This window comes from Salmo salar, unplaced genomic scaffold (assembly GCF_905237065.1).
Source record: "Salmo salar unplaced genomic scaffold, Ssal_v3.1, whole genome shotgun sequence".
In the NCBI taxonomy this organism is placed as follows: domain Eukaryota; kingdom Metazoa; phylum Chordata; class Actinopteri; order Salmoniformes; family Salmonidae; genus Salmo; species Salmo salar.
The window spans coordinates 399,160-406,256 of NW_025548359.1; positions in this window are offsets into that span (position 1 = coordinate 399,160).

The following is a 7,097-nucleotide window of genomic DNA, read 5'->3' on the forward strand; positions in this document are numbered from 1 at the left end:
GTTGTCCAGGACCAGGGTTGGAGACTAGTGGGCTAATGAGACCTGTAGTTGTCCAGGACCAGGGTTGGAGACTAGGGGGCTAATGAGACCTGTAGTTGTCCAGGACCAGGGTTGGAGACTAGTGGGCTAATGAGAACTGTAGATGTCCAGGACCAGGGTTGGAGACTAGTAGGCCAATGAGACCTGTAGTTGTCCAGGACCAGGGACAGGGATGGAGACTAGTGGGCTAATGAGACCTGTAGTTGTCCAGGACCAGGACCAGGGTTGGTGACTTGTTGGCTAATGAGACCTGTAGTTGTCCAGGACCAGGGACAGGGTTGGTGACTAGTGGGCCAATGAGACCTGTAGTTGTCCAGGACCAGGGTTGGTGACTAGTGGGCTAATGAGACCTGTAGTTGTCCAGGACCAGGGCCAGGGTTGGTGACTAGTGGGCCAATGAGACCTGTAGTTGTCCAGGACCAGGGTTGGAGACTAGTGGGCTAATGAGACCTGTAGTTGTCCAGGACCAGGGTTGGAGACTAGTGGGCTAATGAGACCTGTAGTTGTCCAGGACCAGGACAAGGGTTGGAGACTAGTGGACCAATGAGACCTGTAGTTGTCCAGGACCAGGATTGGATACAAGGGAGCTAATGAGCCCTGTAGTTGTCCAGGACCAGGGTTGGAGACTAGTGGTCTAATGAGACCTGTAGTTGTCCAGGACCATGGTTGGAGACTAGTGGGCTAATTAGACCTGTAGCTGTCCAGGACCAGGACCAGGGTTGGAGACTAGGGGGCTAATGAGACCTGTAGTTGTCCAGGACCAGGGTTGGTGACTAGGGAGCCAATGAGACCTGTAGTTGTCCAGGACCAGGGTTGGAGACTAGTGGGCCAATGAGACCTGTAGTTGTCCAGGACCAGGGTTGGAGACTAATGGGCCAATGAGACATGTAGTTGTCCAGGACCAGGACCAGGGTTGGTGACTAGGGAGCTAATGAGACCTGTAGTTGTCCAGGACCAGGACCAGGGTTGGTGACAAGTGGGCCAATGAGACCTGTAGTTGTCCAGGACCAGGGGTGGAGACTAGTGGGCTAATGAGACCTGTAGTTGTCCAGGACCAGGGGTGGAGACTAGTGGGCTAATGAGACCTGTAGTTGTCCAGGACCAGGACCATGGTTGGTGACTAGTGGGCTAATGAGACCTGTAGTTGTCCAGGACCAGGACCAGGGGTGGAGACTAGTGGGCTAATGAGACCTGTAGTTGTCCAGGACCAGGACCAGGGTTGGAGACTAGTGGGCCAATGAGACCTGTAGTTGTCCAGGACCAGGGGTGGAGACTAGTGGGCTAATGAGACCTGTAGTTGTCCAGGACCAGGGGTGGAGACTTGTGGGGTAATGAGACCTGTAGTTGTCCAGGACCAGGACCATGGTTGGTGACTAGTGGGCTAATGAGACCTGTAGTTGTCCAGGACCAGGACCAGGGTTGGTGACTAGTGGGCTAATGAGACCTGTAGTTGTCCAGGACCAGGACCAGGGTTGGAGACTAGTGGGCTAATGAGGCCTGTAGTTGTCCAGGACCAGGACCATGGTTGGTGACTAGTGGGCTAATGAGACCTGTAGTTGTCCAGGACCAGGACCAGGGTTGGTGACTAGTGGGCCAATGAGACCTGTAGTTGTCCAGGACCAGGACCAGGGTTGGTGACTAGTGGGCTAATGAGACCTGTAGTTGTCCAGGACCAGGGCCAGGGTTGGTGACTGTTGGGCTAATGAGACCTGTAGTTGTCCAGGACCAGGGGTGGTGACTAGTGGCTAATGAGACCTGTAGTTGTCCAGGACCAGGACCAGGGTTGGAGACTAGTGGGCTAATGAGACCTGTAGTTGTCCAGGACCAGGGTTGGTGACTAGTGGGCTAATGAGACCTGTAGTTGTCCAGGACCAGGACCATGGTTGGTGACTAGTGGGCTAATGAGACCTGTAGTTGTCCAGGACCAGGGTTGGTGACTAGTGGGCTAATGAGACCTGTAGTTGTCCAGGACCAGGGTTGGAGACTAGTGGGCTAATGAGACCTGTAGTTGTCCAGGACCAGGACCAGGGTTGGTGACTAGTGGGCTAATGAGACCTGTAGTTGTCCAGGACCAGGACCAGGGTTGGAGACTAGTGGGCCAATGAGACCTGTAGTTGTCCAGGACCAGGACCAGGGTTGGAGACTAGTGGGCTGTTGAACCTCGCCTCGCTGCAGGGTTTAGCGGACCAGGAAGGATTATCAAATTATTTCAAACGTCATCACTGTCACAGCTGGGTGTGTGTTTGCGTCTGTGTGTGTGTGTGTGTGTGTGTGTGTGTGTGTGTGTGTGTGTGTGTGTGTGTGTGTGTGTGTGTGTGTGTGTGTGTGTGTGTGTGTGTGTGTGAGACCGTGGTCATTAATCCCTCCCGGTAGGACGCTGTGGGACGTGTGGCCGTAAACCGACCTGGAATTTCCTCAATAAAGTTTTAATCTTTACTGGAAGCCACACAGAGCTGGAGATCTGACTGGACCTTCAGCCTCACGGAGCTGGAGATCTAACTGGACCTTCAGCCACACGGAGCTGGAGATCTGACTGGACCTTCAGCCTCACGGAGCTGGAGATCTGACTGGACCTTCAGCCTCACGGAGCTGGAGATCTAACTGGACCTTCAGCCACACAGAGCTGGAGATCTGACTGGACCTTCAGCCTCACGGAGCTGGAGATCTGACTGGACCTTCAGCCACACAGAGCTGGAGATCTGACTGGACCTTCAGCCTCACGGAGCTGGAGATCTGACTGGACCTTCAACACAAAGAGCTGGAGATCTACTGGACCTTCAGCCTCACGGAGCTGGAGATCTGACTGGACCTTCAGCCTCACGGAGCTGGAGATCTGACTGGACCTTCAGCCACACAGAGCTGGAGATCTGACTGGACCTTCAGCCTCACGGAGCTGGAGATCTGACTGGACCTTCAGCACAAAGAGCTGGAGATCTGACTGGACCTTCAGCCTCACGGAGCTGGAGATCCGACTGGACCTTCAGCCTCACGGAGCTGGAGATCTGACTGGACCTTCAGCCTCACTTTGTATTAACTTCCAGATTGACAACAGAATTGCACGGGACAGAACATGGGTTGCAGGGGACAGAACATGGGTTGCAGGGGACAGGACATATGTTGCAGGGGACAGGACATATGTTGCAGGGGACAGGACATATGTTGCAGGGGACAGAACATGGGTTGCAGGGGACAGGACATTTGTTGCAGGGGACAGGACATATGTTGCAGGGGACAGAACATGGGTTGCAGGGGACAGAACATGGGTTGCAGGGGACAGGACATATGTTGCAGGGGACAGGACATGGGTTGCAGGGGACATGCTGGTTGGTGGTAGCAGGGCTGGTTGATGGTAGAAGGGCTGGTTGGTGGTAGCAGGGCTGGTTGATGGTAGTAGGGCTGGTTGGTGGTAGTAGGGCCGGTTGGTGGTAGCAGGGCTGGTTGGTGGTAGCAGGGATGGTTGATGGTAGCAGGGCTGGTTGGTGGTAGCAGGGATGGTTGATGGTAGCAGGGCTGGTTGATGGTAGTAGGGCTGGTTGGTGGTAGTAGGGCTGGTTGGTGGTAGTAGGGCCGGTTGGTGGTAGCAGGGCTGGTTGGTGGTAGTAGGGCTGGTTGGTGGTAGCAGGGCTGGTTGGTGGTAGCAGGGCTGGTTGGTGGTAGTAGGGCTGGTTGGTGGTAGCAGGGCTGGTTGATGGTAGCAGGGCTGGTTGGTGGTAGTAGGGCTGGTTGGTGGTAGCAGGGCTGGTTGGTGGTAGCAGGGCTGGTTGATGGTAGCAGGGCTGGTTGGTGGTAGTAGGGCTGGTTGGTGGTAGTAGGGCTGGATGGTGGTAGTAGGGCTGGTTGATGGAAGTAGGGCTGGCTGGTGGTAGCAGGGCTGGTTGGTGGTAGCAGGGCTGGTTGGTGGTAGTAGGGCTGGTTGATGGAAGTAGGGCTGGTTGGTGGTAGCAGGGCTGGTTGATGGTAGCAGGGCCGGTTGATGGTAGCAGGGCTGGTTGGTGGTAGTAGGGCTGGTTGGTGGTAGTAGGGCTGGTTGATGGTAGCAGGGCTGGTTGATGGAAGTAGGGCTGGTTGATGGTAGTAGGGCTGGTTGGTGGTAGTAAGGCTGGTTGATGGTAGTAGGGCTGGTTGGTGGTAGTAGGGCTGGTTGGTGGTAGTAGGGCTGGTTGATGGTAGTAGGGCTGGTTGATGGTAGTAGGGCTGGTTGGTGGTAGTAGGGCTGGTTGGTGGTAGTAGGGCTGGTTGATGGTAGCAGGGCTGGTTGGTGGTAGCAGGGCTGGTTGGTGGTAGTAGGGCTGGTTGGGCTGGTTGGTGGTAGCAGGGCTGGTTGATGGTAGTAGGGCTGGTTGGTGGTAGCAGGGCTGGTTGGTGGTAGTAGGGCTGGTTGGTGGTATTAGGGCTGGTTGATGGTAGCAGGGCTGGTTGATGGTAGTAGGGCTGGTTGGGATGGTTCGTGGTAGCAGGGCTGGTTGGTGGTAGAAGGGCTGGTTGATGGTAGCAGGGCTGGTTGATGGTAGTAGGGCTGGTTGGTGGTAGTAGAGCTGGTTGGGCTGGTTGGTGGTAGCAGGGATGGTTGATGGTAGCAGGGCTGGTTGATGGTAGTAGGGCTGGTTGGTGGTAGTAGGGCTGGATGGTGGTAGTAGGGCTGGTTGGTGGTAGTAGGGCTGGTTGGTGGTAGTAGGGCTGGTTGATGGTAGTAGGGCTGGTTGATGGTAGTAGGGCTGGTTGGTGGTAGTAGGGCTGGTTGGTGGTAGTAGGGCTGGTTGATGGTAGCAGGGCTGGTTGGTGGTAGCAGGGCTGGTTGGTGGTAGTAGGGCTGGTTGGGCTGGTTGGTGGTAGCAGGGCTGGTTGATGGTAGTAGGGCTGGTTGGTGGTAGCAGGGCTGGTTGGTGGTAGTAGGGCTGGTTGGTGGTAGTAGGGCTGGTTGGTGGTAGCAGGGCTGGTTGGTGGTAGTAGGGCTGGTTGGTGGTAGTAGGGCTGGATGGTGGTAGTAGGGCTGGTTGATGGTAGCAGTGCTGGTTGATGGTAGTAGGGCTGGTTGGGATGGTTAGTGGTAGCAGGGCTGGTTGGTGGTAGAAGGGCTGGTTGATGGTAGCAGGGCTGGTTGATGGTAGTAGGGCTGGTTGGTGGTAGTAGGGCTGGTTGGGCTGGTTGGTGGTAGCAGGGCTGGTTGATGGTAGCAGGGCTGGTTGATGGTAGTAGGGCTGGTTGGTGGTAGTAGGGCTGGTTGGTGGTAGTAGGGCTGGTTGATGGTAGCAGGGCTGGTTGGTGGAAGCAGGGCTGGTTGGTGGTAGTAGGGCTGGTTGGGCTGGTTGGTGGTAGCAGGGCTGGTTGATGGTAGTAGGGCTGGTTGGTGGTAGCAGGGCTGGTTGGTGGTAGTAGGGCTGGTTGGTGGTAGTAGGGCTGGTTGATGGTAGCAGGGCTGGTTGATGGTAGTAGCGCTGGTTGGGATGGTTCGTGGTAGCAGGGCTGGTTGGTGGTAGAAGGGCTGTATGATGGTAGCAGGGCTGGTTGATGGTAGTAGGGCTGGTTGGTGGTAGTAGGGCTGGTAGTGCTGGTTGGTGGTAGCAGGGATGGTTGATGGTAGCAGGGCTGGTTGGTGGTAGTAGGGCTGGTTGGGCTGGTTGGTGGTAGCAGGGATGGTTGATGGTAGCAGGGCTGGTTGATGGTAGTAGGGCTGGTTGGTGGTAGTAGGGCTGGATGGTGGTAGTAGGGCTGGTTGGTGGTAGTAGGGCTGGTTGGTGGTAGTAGGGCTGGTTGATGGTAGTAGGGCTGGTTGATGGTAGTAGGGCTGGTTGGTGGTAGTAGGGCTGGTTGGTGGTAGTGGGGCTGGTTGATGGTAGCAGAGCTGGTTGGTGGTAGCAGGGCTGGTTGGTGGTAGTAGGGCTGGTTGGGCTGGTTGGTGGTAGCAGGGCTGGTTGATGGTAGTAGGGCTGGTTGGTGGTAGCAGGGCTGGTTGGTGGTAGTAGGGCTGGTTGGTGGTAGTAGGGCTGGTTGGTGGTAGCAGGGCTGGTTGGTGGTAGTAGGGCTGGTTGGTGGTAGTAGGGCTGGATGGTGGTAGTAGGGGTGGTTGATGGTAGTAGGGCTGGTTGGTGGTAGCAGGGCTGGTTGGTGGTAGTAGGGCTGGTTGGTGGTAGTAGGGCTGGTTGGTGGTATTAGGGCTGGTTGATGGTAGCAGTGCTGGTTGATGGTAGTAGGGCTGGTTGGGATGGTTAGTGGTAGCAGGGCTGGTTGGTGGTAGAAGGGCTGGTTGATGGTAGCAGGGCTGGTTGATGGTAGTAGGGCTGGTTGGTGGTAGTAGGGCTGGTTGGGCTGGTTGGTGGTAGCAGGGCTGGTTGATGGTAGCAGGGCTGGTTGATGGTAGTAGGGCTGGTTGGTGGTAGTAGGGCTGGTTGGTGGTAGTAGGGCTGGTTGATGGTAGCAGGGCTGGTTGGTGGTAGCAGGGCTGGTTGGTGGTAGTAGGGCTGGTTGGGCTGGTTGGTGGTAGTAGGGCTGGTTGGTGGTAGTAGGGCTGGTTGATGGTAGCAGGGCTGGTTGATGGTAGTAGGGCTGGTTGGGCTGGTTGGTGGTAGTAGGGCTGGTTGGGCTGGTTAGTGGTAGCAGGGCTGGTTGGTGGTAGTAGGGCTGGTTGGTGGTAGCAGGGCTGGTTGATGGTAGTAGGGCTGGTTGGTGGTAGCAGGGCTGGTTGGTGGTAGCAGAGCTGGTTGGGCTGGTTGATGGTAGCAGGGCTGGTTGATGGAAGTAGGGCTGGTTGGTGGTAGTAGGGCTGGTTAGTGGTAGTAGGGCTGGTTGGTGGTAGCAGGGCTGGTTGATGGTAGCATGGCTGGTTGGTGGTAGCAGGGCTGGTTGGTGGTATCAGGGCTGGTTGATGGTAGCAGGGCTGGTTGATGGTAGTAGGGCTGGTTGGTGGTAGCAGGGCTGGTTGGTGGTAGCAGGGCTGGTTGATGGTAGCAGGGCTGGTTGATGGTAGCAGGGCTGGTTGATGGTAGCAAGGCTGGTTGGTGGTAGCAGGGCTTGTTGATGGTAGCAGGGCTTGTATGTGGTAGCAGGGCTGGTTGATGGTA